This window comes from Rattus norvegicus, chromosome 4 (assembly GCF_036323735.1).
Source record: "Rattus norvegicus strain BN/NHsdMcwi chromosome 4, GRCr8, whole genome shotgun sequence".
Lineage (NCBI taxonomy): Eukaryota > Metazoa > Chordata > Mammalia > Rodentia > Muridae > Rattus > Rattus norvegicus.
In genome coordinates this window covers 1,578,576-1,606,390 of record NC_086022.1, presented here as the reverse complement: position 1 = coordinate 1,606,390, position 27,815 = coordinate 1,578,576, and the positions used below count along the sequence as shown (strand labels likewise).

Here is a 27,815-nt window from a genome sequence, read left to right as displayed (position 1 = left end):
GCCCAGAGGCCTTATACAGTTTCCTCTTGGGCCAGGGATGTGGGCATTGGTGAGCAGTGTTGGTGGTCTCTTCCGCTCTGCAGCCTCAGGAGTGCCCACCTGACCAGGCGGTTGGGTCTCTCTCTCACCGGGTCTGGGAGCAGAGAGCTGCTGCGGGCCGGGATCCGCGGGTGTGGGACTTCCGGTAAACACAGACCGTGCCTCCTAGAGAAATTCTGCTTCCGTGTCCCAAGCTCACCAGGCAGCTTTCTTGCAGCAGAAAGTTTGGTCTTACCTGTGGTCCCGAGGCTCAGGTTCGCTCGTGGGGTGCTGCCCAGGGGCTCTCTGCAGCGGCAGCAACCAGGGAGACCTGTGCCGCCCCTTCCCGGTGCTTGTTTTTTGAAAATAGCAGGAAACTAATCTTCTTTTGTCTTGCTTTCCATCACTGGCTGGCCAAGCATGGTTTTGCAGCAGAATATTTTCTTTGCTTACTTAATTAGCTGCATCTTATTAGCCACTGGATTTTTAAAATATTTAACATCCTTTTATAATTCATATCTTTTTCATTTCTTTTGGATCGGCCACCGGAAGTCAAATATTAGAGGAAATGTTTAAGTTCCACAAAATGAAATATTCCTTTCCTTTAAAAAAGTGGTCATAATACTTTGATACTATATTCTTGTTTTAACTTTATGACATTCATGTTTGTATCTTAAGGTCTTTGACCCATTTGGAGCCTGTAAAAGTATATGATAGATATAAAATGACTAGATTGTCTTTTACTAAATTTACAGCCAAACCTGTGCCTAAAACTCCTTTTCCAATGCCTTTCTTCTACTTTTTTCCAATATCACATTCTCTGAGTCATTATTAGACATCGCACAAAAATTAAATGTACAAAGAGTCATTTTAGAAGTTAGTATCTTTGACTTCTACACATTAGCTCTATAAAAATCAGGTCTAATATTGACTTGTATTGTTAGATGAAGCGTCTTTTGTGTTTTTTGGAAACTGATTTCTTGTTCCTTATACTAAGAAATTAGATCAATGTAACCAGAGCATTTGATCCATCTGTGACTTCCTTTGTGTGCTGTTTCCTGAATCATCTCTTTGATGATTCCGTTTAGACCTATTTAATCTCTGCACATGTTTGGGGCCTTTTACAAACCCTTCCTGGATTCCCAGGATGCAGATGTTTTCTACCCTGTTAGCAACTTTACTTTTCATTCTACAAGAGCAACAATTTAAATTCTATTAGTCACATTCTGACTCTCAGTGATTACTCTTTCACAATTTTGTGTCTTGGTCTCTGATTTCTCCAACTATTCATCCACTTCTTTTCTCCATGTGCTTCTCTAGTTTGCCCTCCAGTGAGGACCGTGTATCCTTGCATTTCCATGAATCTCAGATAGAGTAGCTCACTCTGCTTGTGGAGAGACCCATGCACTCTGCTGCACTGTGGAACAGGTCAGCTAGAGGAACACTATGGTGTTGCCTCTCAGGCCACGGCAGTGGGGGTGCATGGCCCACACTCAGTAGTCAAAGATGAATTTTGCATAATTTCCAAGTGAGACTCTTATTTTAAAAGTTCTTAAAATATAAAGGTTATGTAACTTCCTTTTAAAGCTTAATTCATGGTTGTAACTTTGGAATATAATATATCATGGCTGTTGTCTTTGTTTAGTGGCATTTTCTGTTGGATTCTTATTGATGACACTTAAATTCTTGCAGATTAAATAGTGGACTGTTGTGGAAACACTGGATAATCTGCTTACTTTGTGTTGAGTTTATAAGTATGTGAAACGTACTTACATTTTACCAGAAGCCATAGCTATGGGTGCTAGGATCTGAAAATATCTGTATGGGCTGTGTATTAGGTAAAGATGTTGATGGTTATTGGTCAGATAAGGAAAATTTATTGGTGGGGTTGGTGTGGTGCTGCTTGTATTTAAATGCTCCCTACATACTGGCTCCCAAGACCCCGAAGCCCTGAGGAACAGATCCTCAAGTACCCCAAGTGATGCTTTGTAAACTTTGCTTCTTAGTTTAACTCATCAAAAATGGATAGAGTCTGTGATTAGGCAATAGAAGAAGAAAGGTGAGATTGAGGATGTAGTGGAGGGTCTCAAGAGAGAGGAGAATGGGGAACAAGAGAGGAGACCAAGGGAGGAGGAAACCACCATGTGAGGAGATGGACCCTGAGCATATGGCCTGGAAAAACAGCAAGTAACAAGGGACATTATGGCATGGAAATAGGTTAGTATAGCTGTAAACCTGCCCAATTAGGCTTATGACTTGTAAATAAAGTACCTGGATTGTGTGTCTTTTATTTGGACTAGTTAGAGTGTTTAATTCCTTTTATAATTGGTGCCTTTCACCCTGAGATTAAGTCTCATGCTCTACTGAAATGAAGTTAGATATTGTACTGTGTGTTTCTGGTGGTGCAATAACTTTGCTGTTTTTCATAGAGCATTGAGGTGTTTCAATATTTGTGAAAAAGAGGCAGTGAGTAGTTTTTTTTTAACTATGTGCTACTGCAGTGTACACAGAATAGCTTTGTTTGGAATTAGCTAAAGTGATAGGTTTGGGTCTTGCTTTACTAACAGTGTAGTTTGTAGCAGAAAAGTTTCTATAAATGCACACATCATACTTAACCTAATAGTATTATCCAGAGCAATGACCAATTTCTTTAATATATTCATCCATTATTAATTGACTTCTTTATGGTTCAGGTGCCGGGCACATTTATACATCTGGGTGAGATTGCAAATTTTGTTTGTATATTACAAATGCCGGTAAGCTGTTTTTCTATCGAAACTGGAATTATGTTCTGTAAAGCAGTTACTACTGACAAAAATTGAGCTCAGGTTTTTTAGTTGAAGGTGCACTTGTTTCATGACAAGTAGAAAATAATGCTGTTAGACTGTTTTTACCTGTGCGTAAAAGAAAAACTTTAATGTTTAAGATAAAGTGTCATTATAGTATATAAAAATGTTCATATAATGTACATATATTTGTGTGTGTGTGTGTGTGTGTGTGTGTGTGTGCGCTCGCACATGTATGTTTGATTGTAGTGTATAGATGAGATCATCAAGCTAACTGACTTAGTTTCTTGATATGGGAAACAGGAAACCAAATTTTCTAAAAATGATTAGTAAGTTTTTGTTTAATCAAATGGCTGGCAGAAACTTGAAATTTCTTTAACATGTTATTTTTAAGTTCTATAGAAAGTTCTTTTAGGAAAGAAAAAATAACCATTCCAAGAAACTTCTTTTCTGTTTTTCCTGTTATAGTGAGCTGCATAGTTCTCCTAAGCAAGGAGGTGGACTTCATCCTCCTTACCACTTTCACCCTTGCCTACCCCAGGGACTGTCTGAAAAGGTAAAAGAATGGTTTCCATTTATTAAAACATGATACCATGAGTTTATTGTGACGCGTTTTTGTCTGAACACTGCTGAAGAATAAAAAAACAATATTACTAGTTTTTGTACTAAGTATAGAAATAATGGCCATTCATGCAGGTGTTTGGAACCTAAATATTTGCACCTGAAAATAATAGAAACCATATTTCCTTAATAAAATTTAAGGAAAACATATTTTAACATAATTATTAAATCTTATTTTAATGCAGACCTAATATCAGATTCATCAGTGAGTAAGAATCCCGATTCTACGCAAAGAAATTGAATTGGTTCTGTTTTTTTCAAGAAATGAAATTGCTTCTTGTGGTTATGAAGGCAGGTATGGAGAAGCTAAGTGAGTTCTATAATAATAATAATAATAATAATTATAATTATAATAATAGTAATAGGCATTGTCATGTTTAGCTTCCCTCAGGTATAAAATGATAAGAAATTGAAAGCGACATTTTTATTTTTATTTTTATTTTTTTATGTAAATGGCATTGGCGAGGCCTTATTTGTCAGTCTTTGCAAATAAGAAAAACTCGCCTCACAGACATGTTGATGTATGACTTTCTTTTCCAGTTGTTTGGTTTCAGCATCAGGATTAGACTCCCAGTAAATGTTTTCTAACTGTTTTTGGGATATCTTACCTTTTCAACTTTGAGAATGTGGTGGCCGCTGTTTTCATACTTTTCTTCCCCTGCCTTTATATCAGTTCAAATAGGATTCAGGAAGTAATATTGACCTATTGTCAATATAGATTACCATACTGTGCACACTCAAAAGGTATACTTCTTGGTTCTGAACCATGTATGATCTTGGTTCCATTACTATAGGCGGAAATATTTTCAGAACGAAATTTACTTCCTAAATGTCATAGTTTAGGGCTCACCTGCTTTGTTTTGCAACATACCCTGCTTTTGCTTTTTGTTTGTTTGTTTTGTTTTGTTTTTTGAAAAACTGCTTCTGTTTGCTGTAGCACAAAACTGTTATTTAGCCTACTAATTTAAAATTAATATTTTGTAATTCCATCCTTGATTTATATGAAAACAAGTCACTATACCATTTATTTCACTTCTTTGTGTGTTTTTATTGAATTTCACCAGGTCCATTAATGAACATAAGAGGAAGGACCATGGAAAGGAATATATCTCTTACATATTCACAGAAGATTATGCCAGCAGGAATACTGCGTATAAGACCGAAATTTCACTGGAAGAACCTGACTGAGGAAGTGAAAAGGAAAAGATGGGAAATAGGAAAACATTTGAAAATAAGGCTGTTGACAGGCTGGAGAGGAAGGAGGAGATTGAAAATTTAAATTGTGCTACCTGAAACAATGTATTTTCTTGGATACAAATATGTCTTTGCCTATTTAAAAAAGTACTAGTTACTATGAGGTATGATTTATCCATGTCAGTTATGGTACAATATGCTTTAGGAATTTAATTCCTGGGGACTGTAATTGAAAGTTAGTGGTATGGTTATTTAAAAACTCTTTAAAAACAATTTAAAGGAGATAATTTCTCACTGTAATTGTGTACTTTTCTCCATTTCCATTGCTTATGTAGATACGTATTACTTCTTACCATCTTTTAAATGATGTTTAGTTACTTATAATAGTTTTTCTTTATGTGAGCATAGTTATAAATACACGTGATAGTATAAAATAATACAAAGAATAGTGTACTCTACCTTACTTATCTGTTAGTAAAAACTCATTTGTGTGTGTGTGTGTGTGTGTGTGTGTACTTTAAATGTGAGTGAGGCATGTGCCTTGAGAGTGTGGTGGTTGCCATGGCAACAGAAGCAAGCAGGTCTTTGTTACCTAAGGATGATGTCATTGCTGGATTCAGAGGCTAGCTGTAAACCACTTCTGATGATAACATACCTCCCTTTTTCTTATCATAGAGAGAAGAAAAAAGGGAAACAGGGGAAGCCAATGCTAAAAGGGAAATCGGGGCTGTAGACCTCTTAAACTGCTCCCTGCTGTCTAGGAGCATTATCAGATTTAGGGTGTAGCTGACTTTCACCATCCGGGCCCACTTGATAGTTGTGCAAAAGGAACTGTTTGACTTTTTGGTTAGAAAATTTTGAATTTTTCTTTGAAGGAATGTGGAAACAAGATTGATGAGGCAGGGAGGAAATAGTAGGTCCAGGAAAATGGGGGGCATTAAGAAGGGCAGTATCCTATTTCCATGTAGGGTTTTGAAAAACCCAGGAATTGGAGGCCTCATGTTGTTCCCTGCATTTCTGGATGTCTGATTGCAGCTAATGGAATGTATTTCTTACTGCCCCAGATTCGTTGACATAGAAACAGCATTCTTCCTGGTGAAACAGACAAAGACCACCTCCTTTAGCTGTCAGGACATCTAGTCCCTGTCAGTTCTGAAGCACAACTGCTGCCAAAGAATCGATCTTTTTCTTGATGATGAGCATGGTTTCATACATTCCTTGGAAACAGTTGCAAGCTGGGATAAGAACTTCTGGTATAGGGTTAGGGAAGTCTTCGGTCCTGCTGTTCCAGTGCCAGCACCTGTAGCTACTCCTGCAGCAACCAGGAATGGCACAACCTGCAGTGCCCTCTTATGCTGGACAGGTATGTCAAAAACTGGAATTGGTAGAGATTCTTTGCCATGTATTACTCCTAGTTCATGGAAGGAACACCAGTATGCAAACTCTTCCAGACCAGCTGGCAGGTAAGTGATGATATATACTAGTGCCACAGAGAACTGACGTGTTTTGGACTTCAGGGCACTGCGGCAGAGATGGGGTATCAAGGATGGTGGTTCTGTTGCAGTGTAGGGAACTGAGTTTTCCTTCAGAACATGTCCTAGATGTCCTAAAACTGTCAAACCAATAAGAGGGATATAAAAAGTATGGGGCAATGTCAGTATTGGAATCAGGGCAGCTGATAAAAGCTGAGGTAAGGTTATTGGGCAGTATCACTAGAGAGGCTGTAATTGGCAATTGTGAATTAATTTCAGACTAATTAGTTTAAAGACTGCGTAGCTAGCAGTCTTTAAAGTGACCAGGTTGGGTGCCATAAGGAGTTGGTACACCAAGGTCAGGGTCTGAATCAAAAGGCTAAATGACAAGTTAGTACCATTTGTGAGGAGGGATGTCAAGGACGTAAGGACCCTGGAGGACTGTTTGATTATTTCTCCTATTTTTCTGATATCTAGAGTTTGAGAAATTGGACAAAATTTCTCTGGATGTGGATAGTACTCACTGAAGACCCTGCTTGGTTTTTACATTAGAGCTTACCAACAACTCTTGTTTTCTACCTGGGATTCCATGGGTCTGGTATACAGAAGAACAGGGTCTGGCATTGCTGACAGAAGTGATTGGTCCTTGATCCTAACATATGTATCTGGAACGACCAATATGGACAGCCTCCATATTTGTCTGACCATTTTTTGCAATCATCTTTTGTCTGGTCAAAGAGGAAGGAGACAAAGGGAACATAATATGTAGAAGGAATGACAGATATAGGGATGACAGCAATTTGGATTGACTCCCAGCATGGAGTGGTTTCCTGATCCTATTGGGAAAGTCTGTTTATTATCAGTGGGGATTCCTTGAACCTCGAATCTCTAGATGTAAGTGATACTATGGATGGAAACGATCAGATGAGAAGCCCAGGTCTAATCCAGTGGAGTGGAGCACAGATGCTAGAGTGGAGTTTCATTCTTCTGGGATTGGGGACAAGGTGGGTGGTCTCAACATCTTGTGGAGCTTAAGAGAGCAGGGTCCATGAAGGGCCCTACCATTTAGGAGAGACAGCTAAGAGCTGCTGATCTGGAGGGGACAGAAAAACTTGGTCTGAAATGTTGATAGGTAGTGGACAGGAGACAGCGTGTGGCCTTGGTCAGTGTTGGTCAGTAGAGTTGCATAGGAGAGAAAGGGGGTGACAAAGTAATGGGGTAAGTCAATGGTCTAGGAGGGGAGCGCATTTACTTGAAAGACCAGGAATTAGTACTGACATCGATACATGAGTTTGAAAGGTGAGACAAAAAGAGGTCACTTGGGGAGAGCTTGTAGCCTAAAATCAGCCAGAGGTAGGAGTTTTGCCCAATCAAAGTTCTTGTGACAGTTTAACAAGAGTGGTTTTTAGGGAGCAATTAGTTCTTTCTACCTTACCTGAAGATTAAGGGTAGTATGGAATATGAAAATGCCAGGTGATGTCTAGGGCCTTAGACAGAATTTGAGAAATTTGGGAAGTAAATTCAGGAACATTGTCTCACTGAAGGGAGGCTGAGACACCAAATAGAGGATGATTTCTTGGAAGAGGAGCTCAGAAACTGTCTGAACCCTTTTGTTAGTTGTGTGATATGCCTCCACCCACCCCAAGAATGTGTCAATCAAATCTAGGAGGTAGTTGGCACATTTGGCATGTGGGTAAAGACAAGTTGCCAGTCAGTTCCAGGAAGGGAACCTCTGGCCTGATGGATAGAAAAAGGGGTGCTACAATACCAGAGGTTGAAGTCTGACACTTGACAGACTTTGGAAGAGGCAGTGATGGATTTTAAGAAACTTAAGTCCTTAGGAGTAGGCTTCTGGTGGGTTTTAACAAAATAAGACAATGCCTTGCTGTTAGGATGAAAGATGTGGCCAAAATAGGAGAGAATTTGATGAGTGTTAGGAAGTGAGAGTGGGGATGTGGGTTGCAGTGTAAGAATGTCCTGGGGAGGGTGAGACATGTGTAGGCCCCTAAGGGCCGCGGTTCTGGCTGCCTCTTCAGCTCCCTTGTTTCCCTTGGAGACAATAGAGTCATTCATCAGGTGGGATCGGCAGTGGACAAACCCAATAGCTGTGTGGATATGGGAGGCCTTTAGCATGGCCATAATTTTCTTTGCATTAGCTACTGATCCTCCCTTAGTCATAAGTACCCCATGCTCCTTCCAGTTAGGGGCATGGGTCGGGATGATATGGGAAGCATGTTTAGAATCTGTGTAGATGTTGAGGGATTGTCCCTGTGCCAGTTGAAAGGCATGGGTAAGGACTACTACTTCAGCCTGTTGATTGGTGGTATGAGCAGGAAGGGCCTGTGCCTCAGTGTCTGACACTATGGGGTAGCTGGCTCTTATGGCTCCTTCATGTAGAAAGGAGCTTCCATCTGTATACCAGGTATAGATGGTCTGAGGCAAATTGCCCTCCTGTATGTGTGAAGGGTGAGGTAATAATTTCTCTAAGGTTTTAGTGCAAGGGTGAGATAAGGAGTGATTAGTATTTAGTGGAGAAAGAAGATTGGAAAGGCAGGTGTGATTGAAAGGTTAGTGTGGAGTCTTCTATTAGTGCTACCTGAAGAGAAAGAACCTTGGAGGGAGGTAAAATCTGTAAACCTTTGAAAGGTAGGAGCTGTGACATGTTATAAGAGGAGAAGACCATTATAGGCAACCCAAATGTTAGGTTTTCTTATTCTTCAATAAGGAGTTCAGCAGCTGCTAAGGTACAAACACAAGGTGCCATCCTTGCATGGTTAGATCTAGTTTTTTTGACAGGTATGCTACAGGTACAAAGGAGGGTCCCAGTTGGTGACCTAAATTTCCAAATGTTGGTATCAGGAACTGCTTTTGCCTCCAGCAATGATGTCATCTGGTCACCTGAGCATCTGTTGTCAAGGCAACGGTCATCCATTTCCAGCATACATTTCATGTTACAGTTACACCACATTTCACATAAAAGGCAGATCCTTTCTGCCCTCTTCCACTTGTCTCTCCTCTCTTCCCTTTTTCTCCTCTCTTTCTCTCCTACCTCTCTTCACCCCTTGGCCTTTGTCTCTACCATTCCAATAAACCTCTCCACGTGGAGCCCTGTTGGCCTGGTGTGGTTTGTCCAGACATGAGCCATAGAGCCTCTCTGTAAAAGACAATGTAAAAGGTGGTATGTGTATGGCTACTTAAAAAGACAACCAAAAGCCATCAGTGGCTGAACAAAGAAGAAAGTGAAAGGAAATGGATTCATGGGAATTCAATCAACCTGATAACATTTACATTTTATGCCCAGGTTTGGTGCCATAGGAGAACAGCCTATAGTATAGTTGGTGACCTCCAAAGGAGCTGGGAGTTGGGTTGAATCTTGTGAAAAGATCAAATACAGAGAACTCATTCTGAACCGAACAGATCCCATAGGATGCTTTATGCTAAGAAATATAATGTCAGTGCTGGAATATTGTTATTGGTTAAACTTAGGCTTTAATACCAAAGTACTCATTTTGGTTCAAACTGAATTTGAACACCTGCAGCGTGAAATACTGAAGAGGGCACCATCCCATATTACCCCATGTACCAGCAGGTCACATGGCACCAATGGGTCATTTGGCCCTGGTGGGCTGTTCTCATCTTGACAGACTTTCTGGCCTGTAGCTCCAGAAATCTCTTCACCCAATTTGCTAAGTTACCTTAGAAAGTCACTACCATGACAAACCTCAGATTCGAGCATCCAAATTTATCAGCTGGCTGGAGGGTGGGGGTGGGAGTGGGGCTGTACCTATCTCTGGAAATCAGTTGAGAAGCTGTGTGAAGGCAAACACCACACAAACTTATTTTAGAATTAACAGGTAATTCAATCACTGAGTACAACTACTAACATTCCTTATTAGTAAGCCATAGTAAATGAAATCCTTCAGTGGCTGACCCTGACTGATCTGAAATCTAAGTGGGAGGCTCTAGTTTATTATATCACCTATCCCAAGTTCTCCCACAATCCAAAAATCCACAGGTCCCTTTTCTCATCCTCTCTTTCTCCCTCCAACCTGGAAGTCTAACCTGGGGTTATATGTCTAGTGATTGGTGCCCTGAAATCTTTATTCATTAAGGAAAAGACCTTGCCGCAAACAGCCACCATATCAAAAACTAATCCATATGAAATAAGCATGGGCATGGTTGATGTGCATACCACAGGTCACATGGTAAGTTGGAAAGAGAAAAGAAGATCAGTCTTGGATGCTTCTGATCAAGGTAGCCTTGACTACTCAGTGGTAGTAGCAATAGAGGCTACCCAGGACAAGGTAAGGGGTGAGAACCTACACATGAACTTTTCCTCTGACTTTCACATGTGTTTCCACACAAAAGGTTGTGCATTCACACATAAATATATACACATCACACACATGCCACACACACACACACACACAACACACACACACACACACACACACACACACACTCACAGACTACACACATTAATAAAGACTGATGTGCAATAAAGACACCTAACCTGTGGGTATATACCAGCCACACTTGTATATGTGTATATATGTAGGCATGTGTTTACATATGTCTACTTGAATACTGTAAAATGTTTTTGAGTAATTTAGTAAATATGTAACTTATTTACATGTGTATATAGATGTCTGTCTGACACACAGTTAGATACACATAATAAATGCATAGGTTCTTTGTATATTTGGTTTTGTCATGGAGTATATTGGTTTCTCCATCATTGTTAATTGACAGTTTTGCTGGATAGAGTAACCTGGATTTGTGTTCTCTTAGGGTCTGTATGACATCTGCCAAGGATCTTCTGGCTTTAATAGTCTCTGGTGAGAAGTCTGGTGTAATTCTGATAGGTCTGCCTTTATATGTTACTTGATATTTTCCCTTACTGCTTTTAATATTCTTTCTTTGTTTTGTGCATTTGGTGTTTTGACTGTTATGTGATGGGACAGATTTCCTTTCTGGTCAATCTATTTGGAGTTCTGTAAACTTCTTGTTTGTTTATGGGCCTGTCTTTCTTTTCTTTAGGGATGTTTCCTTCTATAATTTTGTTGAAGATATTAACTGGACATTTATGTTGGAAATCTTAGCTCTCATCTATACTTAGTATGCTTAGGGTTGATCTTTTCATTGTGTCTTGGATTTCCTCAATGTTTTGGGTTAGGAGCTTTTTGCGTTTTACATTATCTTTGATGGTTGTGTCAGTTTTCTGTTATCATCTGCCGATGAGATTCTCTTCTCTATCTCTTGATTTCTGATTGAAAATACTTGTGTTTCTGACTCCTGATCTCCTTCCTTCTTTTTCCATCTCCAGGGTTGTCACCCTTTATGCTTTCTTTATTGTCTCTATTTCCATTTTTAATTCCTGGATGACTTTGTTCAATTCCATTACCTGTTAGTTTATGCTTTCCTGTAGTTCTTCAGGAGATTTCTGTGTTTCCTTCTTAAGGGCTTCTATTCCTTACCTCTGTTGTGCTGTACTTCTTTAAGATAGGTATTTATGTCCTACAAAGAATAATAGATCAAAAACTCAAACACAAGGAGGAAAACTAACCCTAGAAAAAGCACAAAAGTAATCTTCTTGCAACAAAACCAAAGGAAGAGAAATACACAAATATAATTCCACCTCTAACAACAAAAAATAACAGGAAACAACAATCCTATTCTTTAATATCTCTTAATATCAATGGACTCACTTCTCTAATAAAAAGACATGGACAAACAGTGTGGATACTTAAAGAGGACTCAGCATTTGCTGCAAACAGGAAACCCACATAAGTGACAATGACAGACATTACCTCAGAGTAAATTGCTGGAAAATAATTTCCCAAGCAAATGGTCCAATGAAAAAAGCTGGAGTAGCCATTCTCATATCGAATAAAATCAACTTTCAACTAAAAGTTTTCAGAAAAGATAAGGAAGGATACTTCATATTCATCGAAGGAAAAGTCCAACAAGATGAACTCTCAGTCCTGAATATCTATGCTCCAAATGCAAGGGCACTTGCATTCATAAAAGAAACCTTACTAAAGTTCAAAGCATATATTGCATGTCACACAATAACAGTGGGATATTTCAACACCCCACTTTCATTAATGGACAGCTCATAGAAACAGAAATTAAACAGAGACATAGAGAAACTAACGTAAGTTATGAACCAAATGGACTTAACAGATATTAATAGAACATTTCATCCTAAAACAAAAGAATATACCTTCTTACAACCTCATGTTACCTTCTCCAGGACTGACCATATAATTGATCACAAAACAGACCTCAACAGATATAAGACTGAAATAATTGCATGCATTTTATCAGATTACCATGGACTAAGACTTGTTTTCAATAACAACAGTGACAGAAAGCTCACGTATACATGGAAGCTGAATAGCACTCTACTCAATGATAACTTGGTCATGGAAAAAATAAAGAAATAAATTAAGACTTTTTTGGATTTAATGAAAATAAAGATACAATGTACCCAAACTTATGGAACACAATGAAAGCAGTGCTAAGAGGAAAACTCACAGCTCAAAAAGAAATTGGAGAGAGCATACATTAGCACCTTGACAGAACACCTAAAACCTCTAGAACTAAAAGAAGCAAATGCACCCAAGAAGAGTAGAAGGCAGGAAAATGTATTAAACTCAGGGCTGAAATCAACCAAGTAGAAGCAAAAAAGGAATATACAAAGATTCCACAAAAGTTGGAGCTGGTTTTATGAGAAAATCAACAAGATAGATAATAAACCCTTAGCCTGGCTAACCAGAGGACACAGGGTGTCCAAATTAACAAATCAGAAATGAAAAGTAAGACATAACAAGAGAATCTGAGGAAATTCAGAAAATGATCAGATCCTACTACAAAAGCTCATATTCAACAATACTGGAAAATCTGTATTGAATGGACAATTTTCTAGACAGATACCAGGTACCAAAGTTAAGTGAGGATCACACAAAGCATCTAAACAGTCCCATAACTACCAAAGAAATAGAAGCGGTTATTAAAAGTCTCCCAACCAAATAAAGCCCAAGACCAGATGTGTTTAGTGCAGAATTCTATGAGACCTTCAAAGAAGATGTCATACCAATATGGTGCAAACTATTCCACAAAATAGAAAAAGAAGGAACACTACCCAATTCCTTCTATGAAACCATAATTATGCTTGTGAAAGAGCGTACCCCAAAACGGGGAGCCGCATCTCTTGCTCCAATCACGGGGTGGGGTGCCCCCAGGAATCACGAGTAGCCATTCTTGATGTAACAGCAAGAGGTAGCTTTTATTAACGGGATCCCGGGTCTTAGCGGGATCCCGGGTCGACACGTATCCCACACAGGAGACAGAGGAATCGACCCCGAGCCTCCAGACTCGGGGGTTTATATAGGGGAGGTTAGGGGCATTCACGTGGTTACACATGATTGGTGATTTCAAATGGTGCACAGTTACTTTCGGCGCTAAATTATATCAGCAAGGAGTACATGCTCTCTAGCAGCTCGGCAGGCAGATAGGGTGGCTCATCTCACTCAGGGGGGTGAAGGAAGGGGAGGGGGTGGCTACAGATGGTCAATGTCCTTGGGGCTGATATCTGGTTTGGCAAGTCCTACCTCTGGCTCTCCCTCAGGCACGTCCAGCCCTGCACATCCGGACTCTGACAATGAGTAACCTTTTTAAAACTCTAGTTCTACACTTGTTGCTACTAAATATTGGCTGCGCCCGTCCAGAAAGAGCACACCAAACCAATACCAACCTGGTTCCATGTGGTGAGAACTAATAATTCCCTTATTAAATACAAGGGGAAGGGGCCAGAGAAAGAACAGAAAAGAGAGTGAGGGTGCAGGGAGTCTGCTTTTATTTGTACTGTGAGGTAAAGATGCCCAGGTGGAGGTAAGTCTTGAGCTAAAACATCTTCTGGGACTGTATGGTGTTACTGTTAAAGGCAACACTTGATACCAACAATGCTTATACCTAAACCACACAAAAAAACCAAGAAAGAAAGAGAACTTCAGAGCAATTTCCCTTATGAATATCAAAGCAAAAATACTCAATAAAATTCTTACAAACCAAATCCAAGCAACCTTCAAAATAATAATCCATCATGATGAAGTAGATTTCATCCCAAGGATGCAGAGATGGTTCAATATATGGAAATACATCAATGTAATTCACTAGAGGGGCAGGCAGTGAAAGGTACCCTGATAGGAGATAGGTTGAATCCCCAGGACACTTAAAGGGGACTGCCAGTGCCTTCCCAATTTCCCAGGATAACAGGTCCCCCAAAGACCCCTTTATAGAGGTTTGAGACAGACCAGTCATATAGGGCAATGCTGCAAGCACTGCAGCACAGGTCATGTAGGATCAAGACAGATCAGAGGTAGAAGCAGGACCACACCTACAAATAAGTATATGAGGAGGTCTTCCCAAGCTCTCAGGACAAACCAATAGGAAGTACCTTTTGTCAGACACTGACCCATTCACAAAACTATTTAAGCACAATGAAAGGTGTGCAGGAATTATTCCATTGTCTACGAGCTTCTGTTATAAGATCTGTTACTCTGCCACTTGGAGATGAGATCTGCTCTCCAGAAATCATCACTGCCAGAATCTCCCTTGCACTCCTCACTGGCTAGTCAGTCCCCTGCTGGTTCAGCCCAGCCCAGGTAACCAAAGTGGCAGGCAGTGGGGATAAGGAGAATGACAGGCAGTTGGGGTGGCAAAAAAATGTTCCCCCTCCCTGCCTGAGATCTTTCTCCCTTTACCTGTACCCACACAGCTAGTCAGCCTGGTCAGAGATCACTGCTGAGAGCACTCTGGCACCAGAGCCCTACAATGTAGTGCTCGAACAATGATCAACAAAACTGCAGTGCAGGAAGGTGAGTCACCTCCCCCAACTCTGGAGACTAGTGAAAGATCGCACGCAGAGAGACCCTTACTCAAGTCTTGGGAAATCGCGGACCCCAGACACAGAGAGACCATTTTGGATGTAATAAGCAAAGGCGAGGTTTATTATGGAGACCTATTACAGAGATCTCCGGGCCGACACGTATCCCGCGCAGGAGACAGAGGTGTCGGCCCCGAGAGGCTGGGAAAAAGAGTATTTAAAGGCAGAGGCTGTGAGCACCAGGGGATGGGGGATGTCAAAGGGGAATGTACCACAAGTTACAAGATTGTTTTATGGCTCCAGGAGATAAGGGGACGCCAGAAGGTTTTATGGCCCCCTGGTTCCTGGAACAGAGCTACTAAATCAGGAGAAGGGTAGGGTCTGCAGGTCCTCATTATTTTTAAACGTTTGTCAAAACTGATGGAGCATTTGTATTTGAAACACCTCTGGTTAGGCTTGGGCTGCCCGGTTTCTTGGAGTGCTCTCTGCAGGACACAATGGCTGAAAAGCACAAGTAGGGGCTTATCAGGGTCTGGAGGACATCTGGTTAAAGTATGACTCTGAGTAAGCTGGGGGGACGTCTTTGGATGGTTTATGGGTCAGTCCTCGATAGCCTGAGCTGGATCCTGCATTCCTTTTTTTTATCTTTATGGCCTGCTATTCCTGGTGGCAGGGCTTAGCCCTGAGTTTGTGGCTTTTGGGGCTAACTCTTTTAATTTTATATTTGTAAACCTAGAATTTGTATAATTTTCTTTTCATTCCCGTCTTCTCCTACTAAATAATTCTAATCTTAGAATTTTGATATCAAGTCTTATTTGGTCTCACCTGTTGTCCTAACTGACTGGTATTGTTGTCTCACAACCATCAACCGCACAGCACCCACTCAATTTTTAACAAAAGCAATTAACCTGTTTGTCACGCAGGAGCCAAAGACTAAAACCAAGAAAATTATTAATAATGGCCCAGCTGTAGCAGAGAGTAGGGTAGTCATCTAGGGAGATCTACTAAACTAGCTCTCGAACCATCTCTTATGTGTTTTTTAGACGTCTTTGTCTAACCTTTTTTTAAGTTTATTTATGGAGTCTTTAATTATTCCTGAATAAGCAACATTTTTTCAATGTAGCACACAGGCTCTTTTTTTAAGGAATATCAGGTCTAATCTTTTTCTATTTTGAAGGACTACCTCTGAGAGGGAGGTTAGGTATTCTTGGAGGTCAGCTAAAAAGTCTTTTACTCTTTTTATATCTGAGTCAATGGCAGTTCTGAATTCTCTATAAGCCTTGTATTGTAGGGCAACAGCAGATGTCCTTGTGTTGCCCTTGTAGCACCTAGATAGCCCTAGCCCTAAGTAATTCTCAACTCTTTTTTTTTTTTTTTATATCTTATTAAGTCTTTAGCATCAGGATTCTAATCTGGACACAATCTGAACCTATACACCAAGGTCATGATTGTCTTTTTAGAACTTTTAAACTTATATAGGTTGTGATCCCTGAGGCACAGTCCCAAGAAGTGTTAGGAGTATTAACATATGTAATGTTACATCATTTGTAATAGAAATCAAGCCTATCTCCACACCTATCTCGATGGAACCCAGGACAAACATGACTGAATTTCCCTCTAGGTCCCAGCTCTCAGCCCTAACAGCTAGTACACGGCTGGTGAGGGCTGAGAATTGACGGCTGTCAGGGTGGTCAGCAGCACCAGGTACGGTCCTTTCCAGCGAGGCTCGAGTGTCTGGGCTCAGTGTAGCTGCTTCTGACCTGGAACTGATGGGATGTCTCAGGGGTCTCTGGGGCATAGGCTGCTGTCAGCTGTGAGCAGATTTTTTTCTGTATCACCTGTAGGTCTTTTAGCCTGGCACACAAATCATTATTACTATGACATGTTGGTTCAGTAACATCATCTAATACAGTCAGGGGAGCTGAGGCCCCATATAAGATCTCAAAGGGGATAAGGCTGAATCTGGAAGGGGTATTTCTTGCTCTGAAGAGAGCAAGAGGGAAGGAGTGTCACCCAGTCTGTGCCAGTCTCCATGGTCAATTTGTTCAGGGTCTCTTTTAAATTTTTATTTATTTATTCTACCTGTCCTGAACTTTGAGGTCTGTAGATATAATGTAATTTTCAATCGACCTCTAAATACTTGGCCACACCCTGGCTTACCTTGGCAACGAAAGTAGGGCCGTTGTCTGACCAGATTACCTTGGGCATTCCAGACCTGGGGAAGATTTCTTCCAGTATCTTCTTGATGACTACCGAGGCCGTCTCTCGTTTGGTGAGGAAAGCTTCTATCTATTCCTGAAAAGGTATCTACAAGCACTAGGAGATACTTGTCATTATATTTTTCTGGTTTTATCTCAGTGAAGTTCACTTCGACTTTTTATTAAACTCTCTAGGTCTCTTTGTCTTGTTTGTTTGTTAAGCATTCACTTACTGACATATCTTATACTTTCTACTGTCTCTCTGGCTAAAATCTTAAAGTCTATTATATATATTTTAACTATTTGGACAAACTTCTTATCTCTTAAATGAGTCCATTTTTTAATTTGGCAAAGTGAGTCTTTTGTTTGTTCTTTGGGGGGTATAGCTTTCCCCTCAAGTGTGTCATTGTCCTTTTATCTTTTAAGCAACTTGGGCCTTTTCTTCTGTTGTACATTCTAAGTGGGGCCATCTCTTAGTCTAATCCCAGTTCCCAGTGGCTATTTCTTGTAGGCCTGTAACCAGGATAGGCTTCTGTATAGCCATTTTCCGAGCCACTTTATCTGTTTTGTTACTGTCCCATGTCACTGAATCTCTTCCCTCCCAATATCTTGAGCAATGAATAGTACTCACAGTTGTTGGCTTCATCAGGGCATCTAAGAGATGGCAAAGACATCTGTGGCGCTGATGTGCTGGGGGGTAGAGGTTCAGCCATCCCAGATGACATTGTGTTGTCCACCATGGCAGCACCCACTTGTCTCTGACCTTTATTCATGAAGAGAACTGTTCCCGTCTGTGGACAAGCTCCTCGGCTTTCAGCAGGGGTCAATCAGCCAGTCACAGAGGTCTTTCCTCCACCCATGGGCTTCTGTCAGTGTTTGACACTCGTGCTGTGGTGGCTCCAGGTCCGGATTGGGCAGCAAGGTGACCAGATTGTCCCCAACCGGTGGAGAATCTAGTCCATGGCAGCTGACTAGTGGTCCCATCTTTTGGGACACTCTATCAGCCACTCTATCACAGTTTAAGTCCTGGATTGGGTGATAATTGTCAGTGCCCAGCTGGCAGGAGTGATGTGTTCCAAGCAGAAAAGCACTAAGCCATTCATCTCCCAGCATCAGTTACTGGTGTACTGAGACAGGTCTTAAGCTCCACATACACAGTCTATAGATATGTATATACATGGCCTCATCCAGCCATTTTAGCCCACGCAAGCCAATTTGGAGAGCAATTTTCTCATGAGCAAGGGATAGGGGCAGTCAGGGATGACCATGAATTAGTGGGTGGGTTACCCGGCCCACACCAAGGTCCACTGTTCTTCGGGCAGTCCATAAGTATTGTTCGTTGTCAGTAGCTCCTTGCACTCAAGGTTTTTGGATATTGGCCCACTGGGGGGCATAGGAGCACAGAGCATTGGGTCCCTGTCCAGCACTCTAGCACCAAGAAGCTCTCCAGTGGCCCCTCTTGTTCTTTCTTGGGCAGTGTCTGACCCAGTGTCCTTTTTCTTCGTCTTAGGCACACTGATCTTTAGCCAGGAATTCTCTTCTGTTGCCAGGTACTATCTTCCTAGGTTCCCTAATTACTGTGGCCAGTATATGTTCCTCTCTCGTCTTTTATCTCTCTTTAGCTCTCTAACTTCTTCTTCTTTTTGTCTCTTTTCTTTTCTAGCTTTCTGTTCTTTTTACCTCTTTCTTTTTTAACCTTATTTTTTCTGTAACTTATATTAACTCTCAGCAACTTAACTTAACCCTTTAAATTTTTGTAACTTTTTCTTCATATCCTTTTTTTATCTTAGCCAGATTGGTGGGGCATTTTCTAGCCCCTCAGAGACCCACCCTTGGAGCCTGGCGGCAGACCTGGAGCACTCCCTACCTTCAGGCGTCTGAAGAGAGCAGGCAGAAGTGAGGGCCTTCTATCGTGTCTGGAACATTTTTTTTTTCTGGCCTCTAGTAGGATTCCGTCTTTTCTCGGTGGTAAAGAAGACCTGTAACAGTTACTAACAAGAATCTCAAATGGGATGGTGAGAAAACAAGGGAATCTTGAGGATAGAGGTCCACTGAAGAGGGCAAATAGCATTTAGTCACACAGCTAAGCCAGGGGGCTTTCTTGGGACAAAAACACCTTGTGTCTGTGAAACAGAAAAGTGAGCAGAGGGGCAGTCTATCTGTTACCGGTTGTCTCTCTGGACTTAGATTTTCCCTTAAGGAGTACCTTCCTTTAGTGTCAGCTCAGTGGCTTTATCACTCAAGAGACCCATCCTCTGAAGGACACTAGGCTTCTAGTAAGAACTAATAACAAAAGGATGGAGAGACGGTAGAACCTGGGTGTTAGATACTAAGCAGCTGACAAAAGAATTGTAACCAGTTTACCTGGGGCTTTCAGGACCTCAGTAGCAGCCCTTTACCAAACTTTCTCAGTGGGCTAAAGGCCCATGGAAAAGAAAACATTAATCCTGACCTTCGCCACAGCCAAAGTCTGAATTCTAAATCTTGACTGGCAAAACAAAACAAAGTTCTTTACAGTTTGTTGTAGATTCTTTGAAACTATTTTAGGGGCTTCTCTGTCCCCCAACCTGGGACATTTCGACCATAGGGGCAGGAACTGGCTGCTGTGGGGATAGGATCAAAGGCATTCTCCATGCTAATGATGACCAGTGAGAAAAGTAATTTAATGTTGGAGACTGGCTCCTCTCTTGGAATAGGGCCAGCAGATAAGGCAGGCTCCTTAAAGAACTTCTCCTAATGAGCACCCTCTTTCTGTGAGCAAGAGTTGAAGGTCTGGTCACTAAAAGCAGAAATTCCTTTCTTGTTCTTGTTTTCTTTAGAGTCCTCTCCCACCTCACTCTCAGCCTTTTTAGATTATTCTTCATGTAGCATTTTTAACACAGCCTGTCCCTTTTTTATAGCCTGTTGACAGCATTTCTGATCTTTTAGCCATACCGGCTGAAACTCCGCCTTTAAGATTCCTTGTTCCCAGGCAAAATTTAAATCTTCCCCAGCTTATCACAGCTGTCTACCGGGAGATTCCCAGAGATAGCGAACCAAGGTGTAGCAATTCACTAAGAAATCTCTCTATAGTTTTTCTTTTTACCTTAAGCCTTTTCCTTTTAAACAGCTCCTGAAGAGCCAGAAAAATTGGGTGAGACTTGAGAAGTCCCCATGCTCGCTGTAGCAGCTCCGCAGCTAATTTCGCTCCCCCCTACTGTGTGTTGCTAGCACAAGCACAGATAAAACACTATGTTTTAAAAAATTAACGTTGGCTATCAACCAACACACCGCCACTAGAGCGGGGTCCATAAAATTAACTTTCTTACTCACTATACTTGTTTCATACCGGAGGCCTAATCTGGGGAACTTTTTTATTTACGAGAGGTTTTTTCCTCAAGGTTTTTGTTAATGTCTGTTTACACAACTGTTAACAGCAGCTAGGCTGCTCAAGGGGAGTAAAGGGAGGGGCCTCTCTCCTTGGGGAGGAGGCTCAAGAGAGAAAGACAAAACTCCCTGGCAGAAAACAATTTCTCTCAAGCAAATTATTTTTAACTTTTAACTTAAGCACCAAGAGGACCAAGTAAAACTCTTTGACGAACAAAGCAAACAGTTTCATGATTTCAAACACAGTCGTCAGTCCAAGATTCAAACACAGTCGTCAGTCCAAAATTCAAAAACGAAACAAAAGCCAAAAAGACACTCGACAATACCACAGAAAACAAGCCAGACAAACAATACCAAGACAAAGCATCTTATAACCAACTTTCACAGATGCCTGGTACCTTCAGTACGTGGCCCAAACTGCAGCTTAACCTTAGCTGCTTTTGGGATGAGATGGACCATCTGATTCCACCTCCCAACAGGATTCCAGAGTGTCCTCTTGTCCTAACGACCAAGCACACTTGTCCGTGCCTATATTTAAATAGGCAGCCGAACTCGACCTCTGATGGAGTGGGATTCCTCGTCCACTCCCGCCTAGGTAAAAGGAGCATTCCATCTCCTTTGTTCCAGAAAACCAGAGTCAGGTCCTCCTGACTGTCCATAGCCGGGCTCTCCCGACTGTTCTCCGCCCGTGGAACGTCTTCCAGGGGCTGCAGCCTTGCGGGCCCGGGGCGTCCCCCCTTCCGCAGCCAGGGGGTCCTCACGGACCACAAAGGCAGCTGCACTGAGTGGGGATACACATCCACTCTCCTACAGGGCAGGAATACACATCCACCCTCCTAGCACAGGGCAGGACTACACATCCACCCTCTCAGCACAAGGCAGGAATACCCATCTGCCCTCTTACCACAGGGCAGGAATACCCATCTGCCCTCTTACCACAGGGCAGGAATACCCATCTGCCCTCTTAACACTGACCAGTATTAAGACACACATATATACACACACGGCGGAACCAAAACAGAGACAGACACAGACTGACAATTGCGGCGCCGCTCACACAGAAACACTCAGACAAACATCCAACTCACCTACAAGGGGTCTTCAGAGTCTGGGGTGGTCGCGAAGATCCCAGACGAGCCCCCATAAATATGAAAGATCCCACGCAGAGAGACCCTTACTCAAGTCTTGGGAAATCGCGGACCCCAGACACAGAGAGACCATTTTGGATGTAATAAGCAAAGGCGAGGTTTATTACGGAGACCTATTACAGAGATCTCCGGGCCGACACGTATCCCGCGCAGGAGACAGAGGTGTCGGCCCCGAGAGGCTGGGAAAAAGAGTATTTAAAGGCAGAGGCTGTGAGCACCAGGGGATGGGGGATGTCAAAGGGGAATGTACCACAAGTTACAAGATTGTTTTATGGCTCCAGGAGATAAGGGGACGCCAGAAGGTTTTATGGCCCCCTGGTTCCTGGAACAGAGCTACTAAATCAGGAGAAGGGTAGGGTCTGCAGGTCCTCATTATTTTTAAACGTTTGTCAAAACTGATGGAGCATTTGTATTTGAAACACCTCTGGTTAGGCTTGGGCTGCCCGGTTTCTTGAAGTGCTCTCTGCAGGACACGATGGCTGAAAAGCACAAGTAGGGGCTTATCAGGGTCTGGAGGACATCTGGTTAAAGTATGACTCTGAGTAAGCTGGGGGGACGTCTTTGGATGGTTTATGGGTCAGTCCTCGATAGCCTGAGCTGGATCCTGCATTCCTTTTTTTTATCTTTATGGCCTGCTATTCCTGGCGGCAGGGCTTAGCCCTGAGTTTGTGGCTTTTGGGGCTAACTCTTTTAATTTTATATTTCTAAACCTAGAATTTGTATAATTTTCTTTTCACTAGCAACCTATCTTTTCCTGCTGAGTTTTCAGTCAGCACCATCTCAAGCTTAGGTCAAGCTGAAGGGGCAACTGAAGGCTCCTGGCCAGAGCTACTCTCTGGAGTTGGCTGAAGGTCCCTCTAGCCCCTGTCTAAATCCTGACAGCCTGCAAAACAGCCTGCAATTGGTTTTGGCAGACTCCCTATCTAACCTGGTAACGCAGCAGACACATAAAGCCACAGGGCACCTAGTTCTTTAATCTGCAGAAAGGCTTAACGTTTTGGACTTCTGTGGAATCCCCCAAAGCTGATAGGCCAAGGGAATGTCCCCATTGGACAAACCATTTCTCCTCTTTTCTGTAACAGACAGTTCACCAACACACACAAAAACACAACATTAAAAAAAATTCCTCAGTTCCTGCACTCGCCCCCCCCCAGCAGTGTTCTTGCAGCTTTCCACAGCCCAACACCCACCCTGTGGCAGTGTGGGGTAAGTGTGCTCAAACTTCTAAGTCTTGTATCACCTTGGGGATGTGCCCTGTGGCTGAGCTGATGCAGAAAACCTCCAAGGCTTCACAGGAGACACTAAACAGACTGTCTGCTCTACCCTCTCCCCCCCTGTGCAGGACTCCATTAAAAAAACAAAGGAGCTTCCACCTGCCTCTCCCCTTACTCCACCTCCCCCCATCCAACTAAGGAGATCTCTTCTTAAAGGTAGTTGTTAAAACAGCCAACCAGATAAAGACCACATTAGGACAGAAGATATCACCTATAAAGACAATGGAATACCCAAGGAGACCCAGAACCCCCCCTCCCAATCACCGCCAATTCTAAGGGCCACTGTTGACAGCACACCTAAAAGCTCTAGAACAAAAAGAAATAAATAAACCCAAGAGGAGTAGAAGGCAGGAAATAATCATAATCATAGCTGAAATCAACCAAGTACAAACAAAAATGAGTATACAAAGAATCAGCAAAACCAGGAGCTGGTTCTTTGAGAAAATCAACATGATAGCTAAACCCTTAGACTAACCAGAGGTCACAGACAGTGTATCCAAATTAACAAAATCAGAAATGAATAGGGAGGCATAACAGCAGCATCTGAAGAAATTAAAAAAAAATTACATCCTACTACAAAAGCTTATATTCAACAAAACTGGAAAATCTGGAGGAAATGGACAGTTTTCTAGACGGATACCAGGTACCAAAGCTAAATCAGGAACAAATAAACCATCTAAACACCCCCATAACTCCTAAAGAAATAGAAGCACTTATTGTTATTAAGAGTCTCCCAACCAAAAAGAGCCCAGGTCCAGATGGATTCAGGTCTGAATTCTACCAGAGCTTCACAGAAGACCTCATACTAATACTGTTCAAACTATTCTACAGAATTGAAACAGATGGAACACAACTAAATTCCTTCTATGAATTAATAATTGTATAATAAGATTATACAATTAATCTTATACTGAAACCACACAAAGACCCAACCGAGAAAAAGAAGTTCAGACCAATTTCCCTTATGATTATTGATGCAAAAATACTCATAAATATCTTACAAACGGAATCCAGGAACACATCGAAATGATCATCCATCATAATCAAGTAGGCTTCATTCCAGGGATGCAGGGATTGTTTAATATACGAAAATCCATCAATGTAATCCACTATATCAACTAACCCAATGATAAGAATGACATGGTCATTTGATTAGATGCTGAAAAAGCGTTTGATAAAGTTAAACACCCCTTCATGATAAAAGTTCTGGAAAAATCAGAATTTCAAGGCCCATATCTGTACATAGTAAAAGCAAACCAGTAGCTAAGATCAAACTAAATGGAGAGAAAATTGAAGCAACCCAACTAAAATCAGGAACTAAACAAGACTGCCCACTCTCTCCCTACTTATTCAATCTAATAGTCGAAGTCATAGCCAGAGCAATCAGACAGTGAAAAGAGGTCAAAGGGATACAAATTTGAAAGGAAGAAATCAAATTATCACTATTTGCAGAGGATTTAATAGTATAATTAAGTGACCCCAAAAGTTACACCAGAGAACTACTTAACCTGATAAACAACTTCAGCAAAGTGCTGGGGTATAAAATTAACTAAAACAATTCAGTAGCCTTCTTCTACTCAAAGGATAAACAGGCTGAGAAAAAAATTAAGGAAATGACACCCTTCACAATATTCCCAAGTAATATAAAATATCTTGGTGTGACTTTAACCAATCAAACGAAAGATCTGCATGACAAGAACTTCAAGTCTCTTAAGAAAAAAATTGAGGAAGAACTGAGAAGATGGAAAGGTCTTCCATGCTCATGGATTGGCAGGATTAATATAGTAAAGATGGCCATTTTGTCAAAAGCAATCTATAGATTCAATACAATCTCCATCAATATCCCTACTCAATTTTTATAGAGATTAAAAGAGCAATTTGCAAAACCCAGGATAGCGAAAACTATACTCAACATTAAAAGAACTTCTCTGAGAATCACCATTCCTGACTTCGAGCAGTATTACCAAGGAATCGTCATAAAAACTGTATGGGATTGGTACAGAGACAGACAGATCAGTGGAATAGAATTGAAGACCCAGAAATAAACCCACACACCTATAGTCACTTGATCTTTGACAAAGGAGCTAAAACCAACCAATGGCAGAAAGATAACATTTTCAACAAATGGTGCTGGTACAATTGGAGGTCAGCATATAGAAGAATGCAAATTGATCCATTCTTATTACCATGTAGAAAGCTTAAGTCCAAGTGGATCAAAGCCCTCCACATCAAACCAGATAGACCCACACTAAGAGAAGAAAAAATGAGGAAGTGTCTCGAACTCATGGGCACTGGGCAAAATTTCCTGAACAAAACGCCAATGGCTCATGCTCTAATTTCAAGAATCGACAAATGGGTCCTCATAAAGCTGCAAAGCTTTTGTAAAGGAAAAGACACTGTCAATAGGATGAAATGGCAACCAACAGATTGGGAAAAGACCTTTACCAATCCTACATCAGATACAGGCAAAACATACAAAGAACTCAAGAAGTTAGAATCCAAAGAGTGAAATACCCTATTAAAAATGGGGTACAGAGCTAAACAAATCATTCTGAGCTGAGGATTATCGAATGACCAAAAAACAGCTAAAGAAATGTTCAACATCCTTAGTCATCAGGGAAATGCAAATCAAAACGACCCTGAAATTTTACCTCATCATTCAGAAAACCTTAAATATAAAACTCAGTTGACAGTGAAAGACCCACCCCATGAGTCTTAACTCAAAGCTGCAACAGGCTTGAACGAGCCCAGGCACGCTCAGATACCTAGGCCCTAGTCACCGTTAAAACTAACAGACCATAAAAGGAAAGGAATACAGAACAGACTAGGATTATGGGATCTGACTCACAGGCCACCTGGCAGGAAGGGATAAGCCCCTAGCCCCCGACATTCAGGTCGTCCCAGCCCGCATGTACTCTCTTACCCTGTTACAACCTCATTCGAATATGATTCAAACCTGCCAATGTGTGTAGCTATACCTTATTACCTCATCATGTGAAATAACCAATCATATGTGAACATGTCTATATGCCTCGTTTAAATCCACCAATCCTCATAACTATGCATCTGCTTCTGTATGCCCGCTTCTGCTTCCCCAAACCCTATAAAAGCCCCGTGCTGGAGCTGCTGGGCACACAAGTCCTCCAAAGAGACTGTGTGCCCGCAGGTACCTGTGTTTTCCAATAAACCCTCTTGCTGATGGCATCCGAGTGGCCTCGGCTCGGTTTTTGGGTGCTTGGGGTCTCTCCTGAGGGAATGGTCCTCTCCGGAGGTCTTTTAACAGCAGATGCTGGGGAGGATGTAGAGAAAGAGGAACACTCTTCCATTGTTGGTGGGATTGCAAACTGGTACAACCACTTTGTAAATTAGTCTGCAGTTTCCTCAGAAAATTGGAGATTGCACTACCTGAGAACCCAGCTATACCTCTCTTAGGCATATACCCAAAAGATGCTCCAACATACAACAAAGACACATGCTCCACTATGTTCATATCAGCCTTATTTATAATAGCCAGAAGCTGGAATGAACCCATATGCCCTTCAAAAGAGGAATGGATTAAGAAAAGTGGTACATCTACACAGTGGAGTACTACTCAGCTATCAAAAACAATGACTTCATGAAATTCATAGGCAAATGGAATGAACTAGAAAATATCATCCTGAGTGAGGTTACTCAATCACAGGAAAACACACTTGGTATGCACTCATTGATAAGTGGACATTATCCAAAAAGCTTGAATTACCCAAGAGGCAATCCACAGACCACAGGATGCTCAAGAAGAAGGATGACCAAAAATCAGATGCTCCCACTCCTTCTTAAAAGGGGATATATCTATATCTATATCTATATCTATCTATCTATCTATCTATCTATCTATCTATCTATCTATCTATCTATCTATATATATATATATGTATATATATCTATATATCTATATCTATATATATGTATGTGTGTTTGTATGTGTGTGTATGTATATATGTGTATATATGTGTATATATATGTATATGTATGTGTATATATATATGTATACTTGATAAGATTGATGAAGTTATAAAATGCATCTTGAAAGGAGCCGGATATAGATCTCTCCTGAGAGACACATCCAGAGGATGTCCAATACAGAGGTCAATGCTAGCAGCAAACCACTGATCTGAGAACAAGACCCTTGGAGGGAATTAGACGAAATATTGAAACAGTTGAAGGAGCATGCAACCCCATCAAAACAACAATGCCAACCAAATAGAGCTTCCAGGGCCTAAACCAGTACCGAAAGACTATACATGGAATAATCCAGGGCTCCAACGGCATATATAGCAGAGAATAGACTTGTTGGGGCACCAGGGGAAGGGGAAGCCCCTGGTCTTGCCAAGGTTGGACTACCAGTGCAGGGGAATATGGGGGGGGGGTGATAAAGTGGATGTATAGGGGGAATACCTGTGTGGGGGAGGGGGAGGGGAGAGAATGGGGGCTTATATACAGGAAATTGGGAAGGGGAATAATGTTTGAAATGGAAGTAAAGAAATACATCTAATAAAAATTTTTAAAAAATTAAAATTTAGGAACCAAGAAGATGCCAAAGCCAGTTCTAGCTATAATGTTTAGGTCCTGAGATGGAGAAGGGGAGTTAACAAAAGTGAAGACACTGACCACCTTTTGATTTTCAGGCAAGTGGCCACAAATAACTTGAGCCTTCTATATTTATACAATGACAATTGAGCTTACCCAAGCAGTGATATCATTGCTTAAATTATTAAAAGAAATCATAATATCCACATTTCAAAAGCTCTATCTTTACACAAATCCCCCAATAGTTCCCCTTCCTCCTTCTCCCATTCCTTGGATCAG

At 41.4% G+C, this 27,815-nt stretch overlaps 1 long non-coding RNA gene across 2 annotated transcripts; it reads left to right on the top strand.

The window, feature by feature from the left end:
- Positions 1–27,674, top strand: LOC134486531 (uncharacterized). Of its 2 annotated transcripts, none has more exons than XR_010065720.1 (4): positions 1–3,360; positions 3,611–3,720; positions 4,490–5,982; positions 27,530–27,674. It is a non-coding gene; the product is annotated as an uncharacterized LOC134486531 (long non-coding RNA). The 2 variants fall into 2 exon arrangements; XR_010065721.1 differs by lacking the exon at positions 27,530–27,674 and adding an exon at positions 8,888–9,191.
- The last annotated feature ends 141 nt before the right edge of the window (positions 27,675–27,815 follow it).